The sequence below is a fragment of the Equus caballus genome, chromosome 3 (assembly GCF_041296265.1).
Source record: "Equus caballus isolate H_3958 breed thoroughbred chromosome 3, TB-T2T, whole genome shotgun sequence".
NCBI classification, from domain to species: domain Eukaryota; kingdom Metazoa; phylum Chordata; class Mammalia; order Perissodactyla; family Equidae; genus Equus; species Equus caballus.
In genome coordinates, this window is record NC_091686.1 from 94,697,749 (window position 1) to 94,717,639 (window position 19,891).

General features: G+C 40.4%; 1 protein-coding gene and 1 long non-coding RNA gene across 3 annotated transcripts in view; one reads left to right on the forward strand and one right to left on the reverse strand.

Moving 5' to 3' along the window:
- LOC111772926 (uncharacterized) overlaps positions 1-15,178 on the forward strand; it is a 253,596-nt gene extending 238,418 nt beyond the window's left edge. Inside the window, exons 9-12 of one of the 2 annotated variants that reach the window (XM_070263999.1) lie at positions 8,372-8,510; positions 12,330-12,508; positions 14,191-14,296; positions 15,116-15,178. The gene's annotated coding sequence lies outside the window, so the exon portion shown is untranslated. Of the gene's footprint in view, positions 1-8,371; positions 8,511-10,105; positions 10,678-12,329; positions 12,509-14,190; positions 14,297-15,115 lie in introns of those variants that run through there. The other variant, XM_070263998.1, reaches the window with a different exon arrangement.
- LOC111772927 (uncharacterized) overlaps positions 1-19,891 on the reverse strand; it is a 64,115-nt gene that overhangs the window by 9,295 nt on the left and 34,929 nt on the right. The gene's annotated exons all lie outside the window — the stretch shown is intronic.

Consider the following 19,891-nt stretch of genomic DNA (forward strand, 5'->3'; position numbering starts at 1 on the left):
GAAACTAACTTTTTACTTGTTTCTGATCAGTAGAAAATTAAACTTGGAGAGCAAAAACGTATACACATACACACACGCATATACATATATATAGTATTAAAACTGTCACAATGTTTAAAGTTAAAGTTCTCAAAGTTAGCACTATTTTTGAAAGTCGTGTCTTTGATTGTGACTTGATTTTTCATGATTTATTGTTTTAAGTAACAAGCTGCTCTAATTAGAATCAGCCATTCAGTTACTGAGTTCCAACTATGAAAAATCTCTAGCGATATTGCTAACACTAATAATTTCACATTAATGGCACTAAATGTTTAGTGTGTGTCCTACCAGGGACAAATGCCATTTTCTGAAAAGGTGATTTTCCTCTAACTTCCAACTAGCTTGAAGAAATCTTTGAAGTTCGTTGAAGTTTGTTTTTAAGAGGTGTGTGCTATGCTGGAGTTGGGAAGACGGCAGTCTGTATGCTGGAGCAATCATATATGGAAAGGATTTTGCAAGCTTTGATTAGATTCTCACTACTAGTGTGGTCCAACTGGAAGGAAAGGGAATAGTAGCTTTTTCCCCCCCACTATTTTATTATAAAAATTTTCAAATATGCCAAGAAAATTGAAAAGAGTTTTATAGTAAATACCTGTATATCCACTTCTAGAGTCTACATTAGTATTTTGCTATATTTGCTTTATCACAGAACTATCCTTCTATTCATTCCTCTATGTATCCATGAATCAAGTCTATTTTTTTAATGAAAATCAAACTGCATTCCAAATGTTAGTATACCGTCTTCTAAATATTTCACCATGCATATAATTAGCTAGAGTTCTATTTTTATTTACAGTTCTTTGTAGGTTTTTCGGTAAAATTTATGTACATTAAAATACATAAATATTAAGTATTTCATTTGATAAGTTTTGCCAAGTGCTTGTACTCATGTATCTGAATAGTTGTCAAAATATAGAACATTACCATCACTCCAGAAATTTCCCTCTTATCCTTTTCAAGCCAATCCTTGCCCCGACTCTCCCACCCCTAGGTAATCACTATTTGGATTTTTTTTTTCACCTCAGAATAGTTTCACCTGTTCTAGAACTTCATATAAATATAATCATCTAGTACATGCTTTTCTGTATCAGGCTTCTTTCACTCAGCATGTTTTTGAGATCGTCCATATTGTTGCCTATTTAGTAGTTTGTTTCCTTTTTCATTATATTGTAGTATTTCTTTGTATGAATATATTAACTTCATTTATCTATTCTCCCGTTAATGAACGTTTATATTGTTTCCATTTGGGGGCTATTATGAATAAAGCTGCTTGTGCAAGTTTTTGTTGTTATTGTTGACGTATGCTTTCATTTCTGTTTGTCTGCTGGAGCCTCCAGAAAGGAATGTAGACTTGATTTTCAACACTTTAATTTTAGCCCATGAGACCTACAGAACTGTCAGCTAATAAATCTGTGTTGTTTTAGCCCTAAGTTTGAGGTGATCTGTTATAGCAACCACAGAAAACAAATACAGATTTTGGTCCTGGGAAGTGGGGGTGCTGCAGTAACAAATACCTGAAAAAGTGGAGGTGGCTTTGGAATTGGGCAATGGATGGAGGCTGCAAGAACTTTTGAGGTGCATGATAGAAAAGCCTAGATTACTTTGAATAGGTTGTTGGTAGAAATATGGGTGGTAAAGTCTCTGCCAGTGGGGGCTCAGAGGAAGTAAGGACTATGATAGAGAAAACATGGATTGCCTTGGGAATACCTAAATTATTGTCAACAGATTGTCAGATTGACATTGTCAGCAGAAACATGGCCTTTAAAGGCGCTGCTGGTGAGGGCTCTAGAGGAGTATGTTATTGGAAGCTGGAAGAAAGGAGATTTTTGTTACATATGGCAGAAATTCTGTTACATGGAAAGCAGAACTTATAAATGGTGAAATTGTGTTTTATCTGAGGAGCTTTCCAAGCAGAGCATTGAAGGTGTAACTGGTTTCTTCTTGATGCCATTAGTAAAATGTGAGAGGAAGGGGAAAAAATTGAAGGAAAAATTCTTAATAAAAAAAATTAGAAGGAACCAGGACTTGGCAATTGGGAAATTCTCAGCCTATCCAAATTGCAAAACATGCTAAAAATAAGAGATTCGTCATCAAGAAAGCAGGCTCTAGAGATAAAATGGAGGATGTGGCAAGACAACTTTTGCTGGTACCCCAGACGAAACAAGGTCAGAGTACTCAATCATACAAAAGGCTTTTTGACAAGACTAGGTACGTGACTCATAAATCTCCTCAGTCATCTCAGCAGAAATGAAAAACAGGGATGGGTTATCTAGAAAAGAACTGTGGAGAAGGTTCTTGTTTAATGGACTTAATCCCTGTGACATGCACAAGAGACCCACTAAGTTTTTGAGAAAGTTATATGAGCAGACACATTGCCAGCTTGGACTGAAAGGGACAGAGAAAATGCGAAATGAAAGAAAGCAGTTGGGTCCTGAAAATTCTACATGCAGGTTAACAAACATGTGCTACCTTTCACACAAAGAGAAAAGACACTCAGAGTGTGAGGGCTGAGACCCAAAGGCAGAGGCAAGAGTCACAGAAGGTAATTCCAAGACCTTGAAATGTAACAGAGTTTGTCCGTCCAGTGGATTTCTAAATTTCTTGGAACTAGTGACTCCTTTTTTCCTTCTATTTTGTCCCATTTTGAATGGGAGTACCTGTAACTGTGATGCTATGTATTGTGTTTTGGGAACCACCATTGTATTTTGGGAGCAGGTAACTTGTTTTCTAGCTTCACTGGTACACAGATGGAGAGAAATTTTGCCCTGGGATGGGTTATACCCAGAGCCTCACCCTTGCATAATCTAGATGACTTAGATGATAAAATCTGAGACTTTAGAGCTGAAGAAATTTAGATGAGATTTTGGACTTTGAGTTGATACTGCATAGATTGAAACTTTTGGGAAACTTGGGATGGTGCAAATGTATTTTGCAAATCAGATGTATAGGAAGCTTTGGGGCCCTGAGGGTGGGCTGTAGTAGGCAGAATAATGCCACCCCCAAAGATATCTATACCCTAATTCCTAGACTCTGTGAATATGTTACCTTATATAGCAAAAAGGGACTTTGCAGGTGTGATTAAGGACATTGAGATAGGGAGATTATTCTGGACTATCCAAGCATGTCCAACATAATCACAAAGTTCCTTAAAACTGGATGAGGGAGACAGAAGAAGAGAGTCAAAGAAGAAGATGTGACAGTGGAAGCAGAGATCAGAGTTATTTGATGTGAGAAGGACTCACTGCACCTATACTAGCTTGAAGAAGGAATGGGGCCACAAGACAAAGAACGCAGAAACCTTTTAGAAAAAGCTGGGAAAGGCAAGAAAATATATTCTCCCTTGGAGCCTCCAGAAAGAAATGTAGCCCTACTGACACAGATTTAGTGAGACCTATGTCAGACTTCTCACCTCCAATACTGTAAGATAATAAATTTATGTTGTTTTAAGCCACTAAGTTTGAGGTAATTTGTTATGGTAGTCATAGAAAATTAGCACACTTGGGTAAATATCTATGAATGGAATTGTTGGCTTCTGGAGTAAGAATATGTCTACCTTTATAAGAAAATATCAGCCTTTTCCAAACTGATTGTAGAATCTTACACTCCCACCAACAATGCATAGCAGTGTTACATATCCCTGCCAATATCCAGTGGTGTCACTTCTTTTAATTTTAGCCATTCTGGTGGTTTGCAATCGTATCTCATTGTGTTTTAATTTAAATTTCCCTGATGACAAATTATATTGAGCATTTTTTCATGTACTTAATGGCCACTTATCTTCCTTTGCTAAAGGTCTGGCCAAAGCTTTTGCTCATTTTTAATTGGATTGTTTGTCTTATTTTTGACTTAAAAAGAGTTCTTCATGTATTTTGGATAGAAGCCCTTTGTCAGATATATGTGTTCCAGTATTTTCTTGGAATCTGTGCAATTTCTATTCATTTTTAAATGATGTCTTTGATGAGCAAAAGTTTAAAATTTTTCCCACATGGATACTCACTTTTTCTAACATAATTTATTGGAAATATTTTTCTTTTCTCTTTGGGTTGTTTTGGCATTGTTTAAAAAATTTAATGACCATGTAAGTGTTGGCCCATTTCTGAGATCTCTATTCTTTTCCATTAATTTATTTGTTCCAGTTATCACTCTGTTTGATTACTATAGCTTTAAAGATTATCTTAAAGTCAGGTAATTAAACTCTCTAACTTTGCTCTTCTTTTTCAAAATAGCTATGAATATTCTAGGTCTTACAGTTCCATGTGAATTTTAGGAATAGCTTGTCAATTTTTGCAAAACTCCAGGTGGGCTTATGATTGGGATTGAATTGTATCTACAGATCGATTTTGGGAAAAGTGATAGCTTAACAATATTGAATTTTCCAATCCATGAACATGGCATATCTTTCTGTTTATTTAGATATACTTTAATAAATCTCAGCAGTGTTTTTTCAGTGCAGATCTTGCATGTCTTTTGCTAAATTTAGTCTTAAGAATACATATATTTTGAAACTATTGGAAATGGAATTTTAAATTTTTTATTTTCAATTGTGTATTTTTCAATATTTATAAAACCACATTGGCTTTTATGTATTGGTACAAACCCCTGTAATTTCACTAAATTCACCTGTCAGTTCCAGTAGATGTTTTGTAGATTCTGAGGAGTTCATTGTGAACATTCAAATTGCCTGTAAATACAACTAGTTTTAGTGCTTCCTTTTTGATCCTTATGCATCTTATTTCTTTTCATTGTCTTATTGCACTGGCTTCAACTCCCAGTACTATTTGATTCAAAATTCTAAGACCAAAAATTCTTGCCTTGTTGCTGTACTACATTTTTAATACTTCAACATCAGATGTCAAACTATATATAGGTTCTTTTGTAGGTGCCCTTTATCTGATTGAAGAAGTTCTCTTCTATTCCTAATTTTCTGAGAGTTTCTACCATGAATCAGTGTGACTTTTGTCAGATGGTTTTCGGCATCTATTGATTTTTTTCTCGTTTATTCTGTTAATACAGTGAATTACACTGATTTTAAAAGATTAAACTAATCTTGCATTCTTAGGACAAACTCAACTTAATCTGTGATATTAAATTTATGAATCAACTTGACTGGGCTAAAGGATGCCCAGAGAGCTGGTAAAACATTCTTTCTCTGTGTGTCTGTGAGGGTATTTCTGGAAGAGATTAGCATTTGAACTGGTGAACTGAGTCAAGCATTTGGCCTTCCCCGATGTGGGTGGGTATCATCCAATCCATTGAGCCCCTGAACAGAACAAAAGGGCAGACATCAGCAGTCCTGGTTCTCAAGCTTTCGCACTCAGATCTGGACTTAGGCAATCAGCCTCCCCAATTCTCAGGGCTTTGGACTCAGACTGAATTACACCACCGGCTTTCCTGGTTTTACAGTTTGCAGAAGGCAGACTGTGGGATTTAGCTTTCATAATCACGTGAGCCAATTTCTCTACTAAATCTCCTCTTACATGTATCTTTATATATATATATCCTATTGGTTCTGTTCCTCTGGAGAACCCTGACTTATACATAGTCATAATGTTTTATTCTTTTTTATATATTGCTGAATTAATTTTGTCAACCTTCTGTTAAGAATGTTCACGAAGGATATTGGTCAGTAATTTTGTTTTATTTCAATATTTTTATCAGGTTTTGGTATCAGGATATGCTCGTCTCATAAAACAAGTTTTTGGAAAGAGTTTATCTAAGATTGATGTTATTTATTCATTAAATATTTGATTGAATTTGCCAGCAAAATTACCCAGCCTTGGAGTTTTCTTTGTGTAAAGATTTTAGACAAAAATTCAGTTTCTCTAATAGACATAGGGCTACTCAAATTTTCTATTTTATCTTGTGTCAGTTTGGGAAAATTGTGTCTCTTAAGAAATATTGTCAAGTTTCTTACAAAATTTCTAAAATATTCCTTTTATTCATTTCATATCTGCAGGCTCACTACTGGTATCCTCTCTTTAAAAGTTCCTGATATTCATAATTTATGTTCTCTCTCTTTTAGCCTTGATCAGTTTATCAATGGTTGTACCAATAACAGGAGGCTGAAAAAACAGAGACGATCCATCATTCAAAGAGCTTTGGCTTACTTGTAGTCTAAGAACTCCCATGGATTGCTTCCCAAAACATTTCTTCTAGAGGGTTATGTAATAAAACATTTATTGTGTGTAAAATCATACAACTATTTCACAGCACTTTTCCTTTTATTAATATATAGATAATAATCCGTGAGCACATGAGCTATGTGGTAAAAAACAATTGAGTTTGGTCAAAACCTATTATTGTAACATCAGGGTTAGGCAGTGTATCCTAGTGGTTAAGAGCTAAGCCCCTGGAAATTAGACAGACTTGTGTTCATATCCTGGATCTAGTGTCTGCTAGCTGGGGACTTGAAACAATTTACCTTATTTTTCTAAGTGTCTATTGTTGTTAGGATTAAATAAGATAGGACATGTAAAGTATTAAGTACAATTATTGACTCAGTGTGTTCAAAAACATTTTCACTATTATTTCTTTCACTCTTACCATTGTTACCAGCCTGGTCAGATTTAATTTTAGATAACAGAGTTTGGCTTATCTATGTATTTTTTTCTCCTTTTGCATTGTCTCAAGAGTTTTAACTTCCTGTCCTAAACTTTGTAAAATGCTGCTCAGCATTATTTTACCAGTATTGTGGTTGTAAATTATCTCCAGAAAAAGTTTTGACATCAAATGGAGTGTTGTCCTTGATTGATTAATCAAAGTGTTTTCTGTACCGTTTTTATTTGCATAGTTCTTTGGGGATGAAAAGGTCTTGCCAAGACTTTTTCCATGTGTTCTTGAAAATTATCTAACTAAGTCCAAAAAAGACATTAAAATATAACCCCTAGCAAACAGGAAACTAACTTTTTCATTCGGGAACTTAGTCAAAAGCCAACTTTTTGTGGTTTATGTGAAGGTTCCTCCCACAAAGTTCAGAAATTCATCTTACATTTTTCAGTCACTTATTTTCCTCTTTTTCCAGACTACCTGCAAAGATATGACTCTTTATTTCAGCTTACAGAAAGTGATTTCAGAGACACCTGCACCGATTTTTTTTAATGCTTTTTTCTTCTTTTTACAAAACGAAGGTTTTTGCTTTTTTTTTTCCTTCTGAGGTGAAGACAATCCCATAGAAATACCAGACAGCCACGCTGGCTTCAGGCAACTATAAATAATTTCCCCATCCACAACCAAATACAAGTACGTAGCACACTGTTTATACAGCCTATTAATCATTATTTAGTCAAGAGAAACATCAAGCAATGGACAAGCCTGGACAGAAGATGTGTCTTTTTTGGAGGGACTCTCTTGGCTTATTATGCAACTGCCTATATTTTATAGCCATCATGTTTTAGGATAAGACTGTTGAGCTATCCTTTGAATTCACGGCATTTTTTTTTATTTTAAAAAAGTGAAACAGCTGGGCAATTTTATTTGGTGGAAAAAGAGAACTTGATGAACATATACGTCTACTTGCTTTTCTCATTACAAGCTCTTTCCTGTCTTTAAAAATATGTATTTGTATGTTTTCATGTGACTTTAACCTGGGTGTGTGCATTGTTTTGTGTTCTGTTCTTCACTTGCTCCTACTTTCTACACACATTTCCATGTAATGACACAGGTCATACATTTGCCACCATTGACTAAGGAGTGTTCTATCAGGTTAGGATAATCTAATGGGCTTAGCTATTCCTCTATTGTTGAGAATTTGGATTGTTTCTAATTTGCTAGCTACTCTAATAAACATTGGGCAAATAAGGATTTCCCATCTGAATTCTCTTCCCTCCTTTGGGAATTATTTCCTTTGTATATGAAGAACTGTTCTGTGTATCATATTAAAGCTTTCTTTTGGGGGGATCATCAGAAGGAAATTTTATTCTGACTTAATTCTTTGTGATCAAATTTAACTTCAAATATTCGAGCAACCGTTACTTTTCGTAACCACGTTCTTAACTTTTTTTTTCAACCTATGGGGCATTTCAGAATCATAGAGTCAAAACAAGAGCTTTGGAAATAACTTATTCAACTAATACTTATCGTACACTTATACACTAGGTGTTATGCTAACCCAAGCCTCTTCTCCTTTTATAAATGAGGAAAGTAAGACTTGTCACCAAAACCCTGCAACTGAAAAGTAGTACTTTGGTCTTGTATTTGAATGTGACTTTTTGCATTTCAAAAATTTTACTTTTAATTATTACCTATAATTATCCTGTCACATTGTCTCAATGATCCCATAAGATAAAAGAGAATATATTTGCTATCTTTTGTTTTATTTTGTTTTGTTTTACAGATGAGGTACAAAAATCTTACAGAACTGATCCAAAGTCACGTACTTCACTCTTGGTCAAACCAGGATACAAACGCATTTTCGTGACTTCTTTTCCGCAGTTCTGTTCTGAAGACTAGGCAAATCTTCCAAAATCAGAAAGGTAAGCCAATTCCTATATGCAGGGATGTAATCTGTAAGGTACTTTTTTTTTTTTTGAGGAAGATTAGCCCTGAACTAACTACTGCCAGTCCTCCTCTTTTTGCTGAGGAAGACTGGCCCTGAGCTGACATCCGTGCCCATCTTCCTCTACTTTATACATGGGACGCCTACCACAGCATGGCTTGCCAAGCGGTGCCATGTCCACACCCGGGAGCCAAACCAGCGAACCCCGGGCCGCCGAGAAGCGGAACGTGCGAATTTAACCACTGCACCACTGGGCCAGCCCCTGTAAGCTACTTTTTATAACTGGATTACAAACCCTCAGTCTTCCCAGCAAAGGATCCTATCATTTTCAAATATCTGATCATTAAAAACATTATTTCCTGATAGATAAGTGGACAAAGGATATAATTTGAAAATTCATTTCAAATAGTATTTATTGGGTGCCCTCTATACATCAGGCGCTCTTCTCAACACTAAGGATTTAGCAAGAAGCAAAACAGACACAGCCCCCGCCCCTGTGGCCAGTTCCACCATATGAATGATCAAATGTATACATAGAGAAAAACAGCAATCACATACTTTTCATTATTAGTTCTTTAAAACAAAAAGAGAAAATGCTCGATGCCTGCATGTTTGTATGAAACTGATACTTGATACTTTCATATGCTATAAGAGGAACTGTGATGTTAGAATCCCCTTCTGGGAAAGGAATTTTGCAATATATAGAGAGCCTAAACTTTTTTATTAAAAAATCTCACTTCTGGAAATCTTTTCTAACAGAAAAAACTTTATGCACAAAGATATACATCTCAGAATTTTCTACAACAGTTTAAAAATAAGGTAAGGATGACAATGGAAAGAATGAAGAAAAGTCTGAGGCATCCATATAATAGACTCAAACATAGGCTTTCAAATATAATACTTATAAATAGTTTGTGTGGGAAAAAAGACTATATAAATGGTATATTCAGTATGATCTAGGAGGAGAAATAATAAGATTATGGATGGCTTATTTTTCTCCTTCTGTTACATTTTTTTTATACTTTCTAGATTTCTACAGCAAGATTTTATTACTTTGATAATCAGAAGATAACTTTACCACCACCCCCCCAATAATGTGTTATTTACAGATATATTTGTCTTTGTGGATACACAGCACTGAAAATATCAATGTGGAGGAAAAAGTACCAGAGGCTGTGTGAGAAATGTGTTTTATTTTTCTCAATTGTCACCTTGTCTCATACTAAAGTCTGAATAGTTCCTTCCCTTTCTTTTATCTTATTCATGCTGGACTTACACATTACAGGGCTCCCAAAAGAGCATTTAAAAATTAATATTGATGAAAATTTTATCCTCTTGCCTCACAGACTAGATTAAAGGCAACATCTGTTATATATGTAGTTGAGGGTTCAAATTTAAATATCTTCGGGCAACTAGAATTCTTCTTTTATTCAGTAACTTTACTGTGTCCATTACCCCACCTCCTCGCACCACCATACCCAGGGAGCATGGAAATGAATTCCAGCAAAGGGCTCAAGAAACCCTGTTAGAAACACAGGAAGAAATTTCCTAATTCAGCCTTGTCTTCCACAGGTTTTCCAAGAACTGTTTATGGGTTTATCTGGACAGAACGCTCTGTGCTTGCAATGGCAAGGTCAAGTCAAGTGTTAAACTCGGCCAGGTCACAAGAGTGCTGGGAGGGCAGTGAGGAGAGGAGGGCCTGTGAAGCTGACCAGCTGTTCTCAGGGCCTTGAGAGACTTCCGATGACCTGACCCTCCTCTCTTTCAGTGGCTTCTGCTTGTCCTGATGCCAGATGCCCTGTGGCTATTAGGATCACTGATTCAAACAGAATGAAAGAGTGGGACAAATCTTGGCTACCCATAGAACCACCATCAAATATCAATCAGTTCCTGATCCATGCTGAATCCTTAAAGAAAAGTCCTGAGTAACCCACTTTATGTTTAACATTGCTATTGAGTTGGAAATATTACTAGGAAAGCCTAGTTCTGAAGGATTTAGATTATATATGTCTATTTCTTTTATTATTCATACATGTTTATATGTGTGCACTATTTAACGATTATATTTAGAACAAAATATTCTACTATACTATACTATATCATGTTGTGTTATGTTATAGTAAATAAAATCTTTAAGATGGAACTAATCCAGAATGCTTAAATATTTTCCAAAAGAAAACATTTAATTTAACTCAACTCAGGACCCTGTATCCAATGTACAAAAGCTCTGTGCCTTGCATCAACTAAGTTCTACTCAACTGTTTGTATTCAATTGAGAAACGTGCTGGAAAGTGGAGCAGGGAGCCTTGGGGCAGTGTGCAAAAACTCTGGACTCTACCAGCTGTAGAGTTTAAGACAGACGGTTAGTCTCCACCTCTGAGTCTGTAAAATGAGGGCATTGAATCAGGGGACCTCAGAGTCACCTTCCAGCTCTCTGACACAGAGATGATGTGCTGGGCTCTCAGGAATTCATGCATCATCCAAGGTGGTTATTAAAGAAGGAACTTCAGGGCCCAGATTCTCAACTCCAGCTCCATTCCAGATCTCTAAGCCTGTGCTGTGATTACGGAAGTGCGTGTCCATGACTTCAGGCAAACACACATGTTCCAAGGGCTAAGAATAGCAAGACACGAGGGAGGGACAGGAACCAGAGAGAAAAAGATGGTTCTGGTGTTGTAGGCAGGGCCACACATCATGGAGTAGAAACACACCACTGAGAGAAGCTATCCTTAGCATGACTACTCCTTCCTCGTGGCCACACTGGAAGAGCCTCACCAGCTCTCCCTAGGGCAGGGCAGACCCTAACTCTGTCATTCCTTAGCAAGGACCACTATAATCTGCTCTCACTGAGAGTAACCAATCCCTCTTATCCTCCACAATTCTGAGGCTTGGTCAGGCTAAGAACAGCCTCCAGGGTTCAGAACTGGCCCTCGAAACTCCAGCAGCAAAATACATATAGTCTTATAACAGCTTATCACAGTAGGGTTGTTTCTTTGTTTAACCAGCCCTTGCTGGGTATCTTTGATTGCCAGGAAGGTGTTGGGGATGGAGGCATGAAGAGGACATGGCTCCTGCCCCCAAGGTTATCCATGCCTAGTAGCAAGATCCTTATACGTAACCATTAACTGGCTTCTCGATCTTAAAGCATTTACAATACGTAGGGTCATCAGAGACATGATCATACAGTACCTACGATGATGTCTTCTTATATCCGTATCTTTCCTCCTGGGCCAGTTATTATCTTTCAATTTGAAGCCCGCCCTTCTCTACTCTGTTTTGTGATGCTATAGTTGGGACCCTGCAAACTATTTTTCTGCTCAGCCAGCTGGCTCCACGTAAGGCTCTGCTGACAGGAGGGTGAAGAGGCTGTGAGGCCAAGGGAGGAAGAACAGACTGCTCTTCCTGTGTGCTTCCTAGTCCTGGGAATGTCACCCCAGCAATGCTTCCTCACTCCAGTAGTGGCAGTTCCTTCCCATAACAGTAGCTGAATCCAGTTTGCAGTTTGCCAAACACTTAGAACCCACTTTTTGGCATCAACCTCCAAGACACTACCACCTTGCTTCTCAGAGTCTGGGCCCCAGACTCCTTTGACCTCAGAGACACCAGCACCAGCAAGCATATCCAGTCTTCAGAGGGCCAAGTTTCAGTTCCACGGGGCCTGTCCTCTCAATTTCTAAATTCTATTAATTGCAACCTCTTGCATTTGTTTCCTCAGCCCTGGCATTGTAGCTGCTTCCTGCTGTTGCTCCCTCCATGATACCTTAAGAGTTCTCGTTTTGCCCTTTCGGTTACCTAGTGAACAGCTTCAAATAAGGGCCGTGGTTTCTGTCTCCTGATAAGACCCTGACTGAGCAGCCTCCCCTGTAAACCGAGAGGCAGGATGGAATCGTGGGAAACGGCCTGAGTTTCGGGGTGCCCCGGACCTGGATTTGAAGTCCAGCTCTTGTAATCTGCCAGCTCTTGGACCTGGAACAGGTACCCAGTTTCTTCCAGCCTCGGTTTGCTGCTAATAAAGATGGAGCTTCCAGCCGTTGTGAGGGTAGCTGAAGTGCTTGGCACAAGAGTCCTGCTCAGTGATTAGTAGCCATTAGGATTACCATACTGTTAGCTTTTAAGGCCAAGGCCCAGGTCTTGTATATCTTATCATTCCCAGCAGGGAACAATATAAATCTATTTATATGATCTATGCTTAAAAATCATCTGTTAAATGGAAAAAAAAAGTGCTTAAGACAATTGTGGCTCAGTGGAATAATTAACTTCTACTGACCTAACATGAAATCCTTTGTGGTGGTCAGATTTTGTTTTAAAGTTATGGTTTAAAACATCTTTTTAAGCTGTTATTTTAAAATGAGGAGCAATGAGTTTACCTGGATGATTGGATAAGGAAAGCCTTGTCATTCGCTCTTCTCCCAGCCTCGCAAAACTTCTTAGAGACTGCGTGGTAGGATGTGGGAACGTACCCTATCTTCCAGAAAGAAGCCCAATTTGGCAGGGGAGTGACACATTGGTGGCTCTTTCCGGCTATACGGCAGACACTAGTTTTGTTTTTTGTTTCCTGACACACTTCATAATGAGAAAAGATTCCAACTACTCATATAATCAGCGACATCTCTTCTGAGTGTTGAATTCAGGATTCTAGTGTAAACCCTGGAAATGAACAAGGTCCCTCGTGTCCTGGGCCTTCACAAGTGAATGTGGATAAAAGTCATTCCAGCAGGGAGGGCAGAACAAAGCATCTATTCTTTTATCACAGCAGACAGATAGACACCCAATCTGGGTAACGGCTGTGTACACAGGAGGAGGAGGAAGTCAGCAGTACTTTATTGTTTCACATTTAGGGTTATATGGGGCTGGGCCTCATAAAGTTATTTGAGTCTGTGTGTGGAAGGTGTACTGTCCAGGCCAAGACTTTCTCAGTCCAAAAGGCCTGAACAAGGATGTGGAAGAGCTGGGTTCATTCCAGAATATTTCCTCCCCAGAAAAGCCTAAAACTTCTACAGAGAGACAAACAGCTGCACAAAATCCCATGTCCTTCATTTCTCAAGCAAACCATGAATCTTACAGCTAACCAGGAGGCAGGTTGGAGAGAACCGGAGGCCTCTATCTGCTTGAGATGGCTTTCCTGCCTTGAAGAGGCTGTTTATTTCTTTGTGGAAGGGCGGTGACTCCTAGACACAGGAAAAGAGCCTGGCAGTTTGCAGGTGGAGCCAGAGAACGAATCATTCTGTTTTCAGAAGACTTTTCTTGTCTCCATACCTACTTGTTTTGGGGCCCTGGTGCCATGTCCTCCAGGGAGCATTTTCGGAACACGCTCTCTTCTCCCAGACCAGGTGAAGAGCTCCTGCTGGGCATCACAATGAACACAGAACCCCATTCTAGACTGTGTGCAGGTGTTGTCTGCTTCCTCTAGACACACACAAACACTGTACGAAACAGAGGAAGAAAGAGAGAGAGAGAGGGAGGGAGGGAGGGAAAGGAGAGGGCAAAGAGTGGGCAGACGGGAGGGAGAAGGGAAGGAAGACAGAGAGAGTGAGAGACAAAGGGAAAATCATTCACAAACAAAAGTGCTATCCGGCTGTGCGAGAGGCAGCCCTTTGCAGAAATCATCACACCCACATGGACTAAGAGGCTCTTTTCTCTGGTTAATCATTCCCCAGGTTGGAGATGGCATGCCCCAACCATCTGCAGAAGCACCTGGCGAAGGAGGAGGTAACCTGAGAGGGGAGAAAGCTGGCCTGTGTCTTGAACAGGCATTAGGCTGAGGTGTGTCAGTCACCTTTGCTATGCTAATTAGGTGCAAGCCAGAGGTTTCTCCTTGGCCTGCACACAGAGCTGGTGGTGGTTCACTAGGACCCCAGGTTTATAAGCAGGTAGAGGCAGCAGCATTCAGCAAGAGCACGGAGTGACAGTGAGGGGAGGCCCAGACGCCAGCCTAGATCAAAGCCAAATAACTCATCAAGCTCCAGGGAACATGTAGCTGATGAATATGCCTCAGGCAGGTTCAAGGACAACTGGTTGGAGGCCAGGTAAGGCACAGAGGCCTGTGCGCCCTCCAAATGGAGCCTGCACGTCCTCTGGGCTGTCCCCGCCGGGTCAGTCCTTGGCTGGGCGTCAGTTATGTCAGGACACTCCATCTGTGCTTCCCCGCCCAGCCATTTCGTTACCTTGTGGTTTCTTTCTCTCCTTGGTTTCCTAGCCACACTTATTTTGAAAAATGTTAACTCTTTCTCAGCTGAATTAAGGTATGTAGGGTATGCCTACATCCAAGCGAGGAAAAATAAAGAGAAAAAAACATTTGTAGTTAGACAAGATGAATGTACAATCTAGTTTCTCCATGCTGCGTCATGGGGTCATACAGGCTGGGCATCAGCTGAGCACCCTTCTGTCCCAACTCCTTTCTTAATAGCTGTGTGACCTTAGACAAGTTAATGTCTCTGAGCCTCAATTTCTTTAATATAAAATGAGGATATTAATCATGCTCAACTCACAGGATAATATGATAATAAGGATCAAATAAGTTAGTAGGCTTGTGGCAAAGAATGCTGCAAGTCCACCTAAATATCTATTCCCTTTCTTTTCTAGTAATGGATTTTTACCTGGACACATGGCAGCCTGAAATAAAGACTACGCATTTGAGTATCCCCGCAGCTAGTTGTTTCATTTGACTAAATCGTGGCCGAGGAGTTACACAAGGAAACATCATGGTCAACTTCTAGGGAAGGTCCTTAAATTGAAAAAGAATTGCCTTCTTGCCCTTTTCTTTTTCTTGCTGGTTAGAACGTGGAAGGGATGGCTAGAGCTCAAGCAGCCCTTTTGGTCCAGGAGGCAGCACACTTAAGATGGTAGAAGAGTAAGAAGAAAGAAGCCTAGGGACAAGAAACACTGCCTTTGCCAGGCAGAGGCTACAGGCCACATGAACAGGATGGAGCACTCAGCCTCCTGACCTCACTTTATTCTCCCTGCTGGGCCTCTCTTGCAAGCAGCAATATGATTTGGAGAAGTGGATAAAGGCCAAAAAGAGCCTCCCAAAACGCACAGACTTTGGAGGTAAGTCAACCTGGGTTTGCCTCTTGGCTTCTTCATCTACTAGCTGTGTGACTTTGGGCTAGTTATGATCCTTTCTGAGCCCCAATCTCCTCATGTTAAAATGGAACATGGGATAATACTGACCCCTCAATATTGTTGTATGATTTAAACAAGAAAATGTCATTCAAGTTCTGAACACAGTGCCTGACAGACTATGAGTATTTGGTAAATGTTTAGAAATGAAGCTTGAACTTTATCTTTCACCGTTTCCAACCCTAGACCCAGGCTTCCTCCAGACCCATCCACTGACTGTCCCCAACACCAACTCTCTCTTCCCAGTGCTGTGCCTTTTGCTCCCTAGGTCTCCACCTAGTCTTCTTCTCTGACCCTCCCCATCTCCCACAGGTTTTCAGAGCAGCTTTAGGCCCTGCTTGAATTCCAGCCCTGGGAGAGCTCTCTCTCTATCTTCTGAGCGGTGCCAGCATTTGATGTCCGACCACTTATTAACATTTACTGCCGTGTATTGGTATTTAATTTGAAGCGCATGTCTCATCTTGCCAGCCATACCGTACGCTCTGCAATGCGTGGATCATGGCTTTTCCACCTTTTATCCCCTCAGCCCTTAACTGAATGCTGTGTTCTGGCCTCAGTGAATACTTGCTGAACAAGGAAAACAAATCCAATTAACCAGAACCCTCTAATTTATTTTTCAGAATCCTGTTTGGATCTATGTGTCCATGGACCTATTGCTTTTCTGTGTTCCTCAAAGTACAAAGCACACTGGGGTTGGTGCCCTCCTGGAATGTCACCAGGGGCTCAGTGAACTTTGCACAGCATCCCACTTAGCTCCACCAGCAAGATTGCTTTGCCAACCTTGGTCAGTCTTTGGGCATAAAAGGAAAAGGTGAGAGAGGATTTCACTTAGGAGAAATCCATTATTCCAACCAAGAAAAACAATCAAAAAATGTTCTGTGGGTGGTAAGTTGATACTACTACTTGGAATTTGGGAGCACATTTAACTTGTCGATGGAAAAAGGAATATTGTCATGTAACCCAACACTATTACTTTGAATATGAGAACGCGTTTAATTTGTCTTTTTAAACAGATAGGTTAGACTCGTTTTACGTGCCTGTGCTTAATTTGCACGCTGCCCCTACTGCCTCGAAGAAATGACCAGAACAGCAATAGTGCTGATCTGGGAGGCTCTAGAATGGTGTCCTCTCCCAGGAGAGGCTGCACGGCCTTCCTCCAAGCAAGCTGGCAAGGCCCACAGGACTGTGAGTTCATCCTAGCTGCACAGTGGGTCAGAAGCATTACAAAAGGAATTCTAGTGCCACCACTGTCACTTTTCAGTAGGTAATTTAAGACTTACTTGGGGATGCTTTTTAAAAACATAAATTCCCTGATTTCTAACCTTAGGCTCCAACCCCAGTATTCAGGAGGTCTATGGGAGAACTCAGGAATCTGCATTTTGACCAAAACTTCAAATAATTTTGATACAGAAGGTGTTACACAGACTATACTTTGAAGAAGACAGCTTTCAGGGAAAGAAGTGTCATTCTTACAGGAATCACTACTGCCTGCCTCTGACAATCTTTCTACTTCAGACGTGGCAGTAACAAAGTAATAACGAGTTAATAATCTGAGTTAAAATGTAGACAGAGCAATAATTTGAGTCTAATGTTGGAGGAGAGATCCTCTGATCCTGGAGAAGTGGGTGGCGAGCTCTGCTAAGAGAGCTTGCACTAAAGGGTGGGTCAAAATGCTTTTTTGGAGGGTAGGGGCAGGTCCTGGAAGTGCTGCCAAACTGTGGAAGAGAAGAACATTGGCCACCAGCTGTTCTGGGAGAGTGACTCATCAGCCTATGTGGCAGTAACCACGGCTGGTGGAATGACTCCCTCAGCCGTGGGGGGCGTGATGGGGGAGGTGATGGCTGTGGTTGGAGAGAGCGGTGCATTCCAGAGGGGAGCCAGACCTCCTGCATGGATGCCTATCCATGCTGTCAGTCACCTTGGCAGTGATGAAGGAGGGAGAGGGAGGGGCAAATGAACGGTCTCAGCAAGACCACAGAGGCACCATTTAGTCATTGGTATTAAAAGCCCTGTGTTCACCATCCCTGGACTCACCCTTGCCTCCTGCTCTTCCTCACCCCTAAATCCAATTAACAAATCTGGTCGACCCTACACTTTAATGTGTTCTAGGTCTCCCCTTTACCATGACCTTTGTTTCACCACTATCACACATGATGCATTTTTCCCTTTCTACATGTGCCCACCACCATGACCAGAACTCGAGCCCCTGTCATCTTTCACTTAGGCTCCAGGCTCCTAACCTGTTGTCCTGCGTCCTGTCTCCCTACCTCCAATCCATCCTTTACACAGCCACCAATGTGTTCTCTCTAAAAATGAAGATCTAAGCATCTCATTCCCTTACTTAACATCCACAGCTGACCACTTAAACTTCAGTGAGCACTAGAATCGCCTGGAAGGCTTGTTAAAACACATTCCTGAGCCCTATCTGGAATGTTCTTCACTCTTCCACATTTCCCTCCCTTAACCACTGAATTCCTGACACTACAGGTCTCCATGAAGCCTTCTCCATCTCCTCTGCCTCATCTTCACTTCACCTCCACCATCACCATCATCGTTATCATCACCAACCAATACACACTGAGTATTTATTATGATGCATTCCACTGGATCTTCACAAATAAAAACCCATGACATGGGTACCATTATTCTTCCCATATAATATAAATGTTGAAACTGGGACTCAGATCAGTTCAGAAACTTGCCCCAGTCACACAGCTAGGAAATGGTAGAGCCAGGATTCAATTCTAGCAGCCTGACTCCAGTGCCTGGGCTCCTGACAAGTACCACCTCATCCATGTGGAATTCCCCCCTCCAGGCTCTCTTACATATTTAAACATGCCTGCAATAGAATGGGAGGTCTCTCTTACCAGACTGTGAGTTATTCATGGACAGGGCTTCACCTTTGCTTCCTCTGCCTAGCACGTGAAGAGCACTCAATGACGGGTGATCGAATAAATTAATTACTTGAGCTAGAGTGTTTGCATATGTAAAGTAAATTTTCTGATGGAGTCTTGGGCCATGAGAAATAAGAAGCATTACAGATTATTTAAATTCCTTATCATATAACAACTCAACATATAGTTATGCACCATATACCATTATATTGGGGATGCATAGGTATCCCTGTGATAATAAATGTAAGTGATACACAGGTATCACTGTATTAGGGGAAACCTTGAGAAGAATGGGGATCCAAAGAACATGGTTGCCATGTACTCCTAGTGGTCACCATTTTGTCCATTCCCATCTTGGTTACCCTGATTATGTCTTTTTAACCTATTCACGATGATGAGAGTTTTTACCCTTAAAACAGCATGAAGGTACCACTACACTGTCATTTTGCAGAAAACTTTAATATCTTTTCTACTGGTCTAGAAAAACAGAAAGTCAACATTTTAAACCAAAAGGAAAAAGAAATTACAGGAGCAGGTACATTCGAGTACAAATTTCCTGTGTGTTTGGAACCAAGACCAAGTCAGTGTTTTCTGTAAATAACCACCATTAAAAAGAGAAGATCAATTATCTTCTATAGACAAATCCAAAGTGTAGGCAAACATCAACTTTTGCTGCTTCTCTCTTTCACTGGGAGGGAAATTGTTGCCAGCCAGCCCTCAGGGTATACCCCCTGCTGCAACTTTCTTTCCCAGGTTAAGAAACTACAATCTTGGTCCAGAAAGGAAAATGAGAGAACTCTACATCCCAGAGTAAAAGTGACCAGTCAGCACTCAGAGTTATTCCAGAACTAGTGCACACCTCAGAAGCTTCTCCCCAGTTTTACTCTGGGCTTAAGATCATGGAATGTCAGAAGTGTTTGTTTCTTTTCCATCTGACTTCAAGGTCCTTGTCAAAACGCAGCATGAGTTAACAGGCTCTGTCAAGCAAGTGCCCCGTAAAGGCACTTGAGAGCCCAGCCAGCTCCCTGCACCGTTCTGAAAGGCTGAGATACAGGGAAAAACCAGATGGACAGCTCTCCCCTCCTGCAGTGTACATTCTAATTCTCATGCTGCTGACCGTGCAAATTCCTGCCCTCTCAGGCAGGTTTTGGGTGCAGGTGGCGCCATCCTTGGAGCCAGGAAGGCCCACTGTCTGGGCCTCTGTGTCTTTTCTGCCGACACAGAGGCAAAGCTTCAAGGGCCTTCTCTGACCTGCAGGGGCCCAGAGCCTGGGGTCCTTCCTCAGAGGCCATGTGGACGCTTTTGCTCCCTTTAAAGCAGTGGGCATCAGCAACCGCTTTCTACA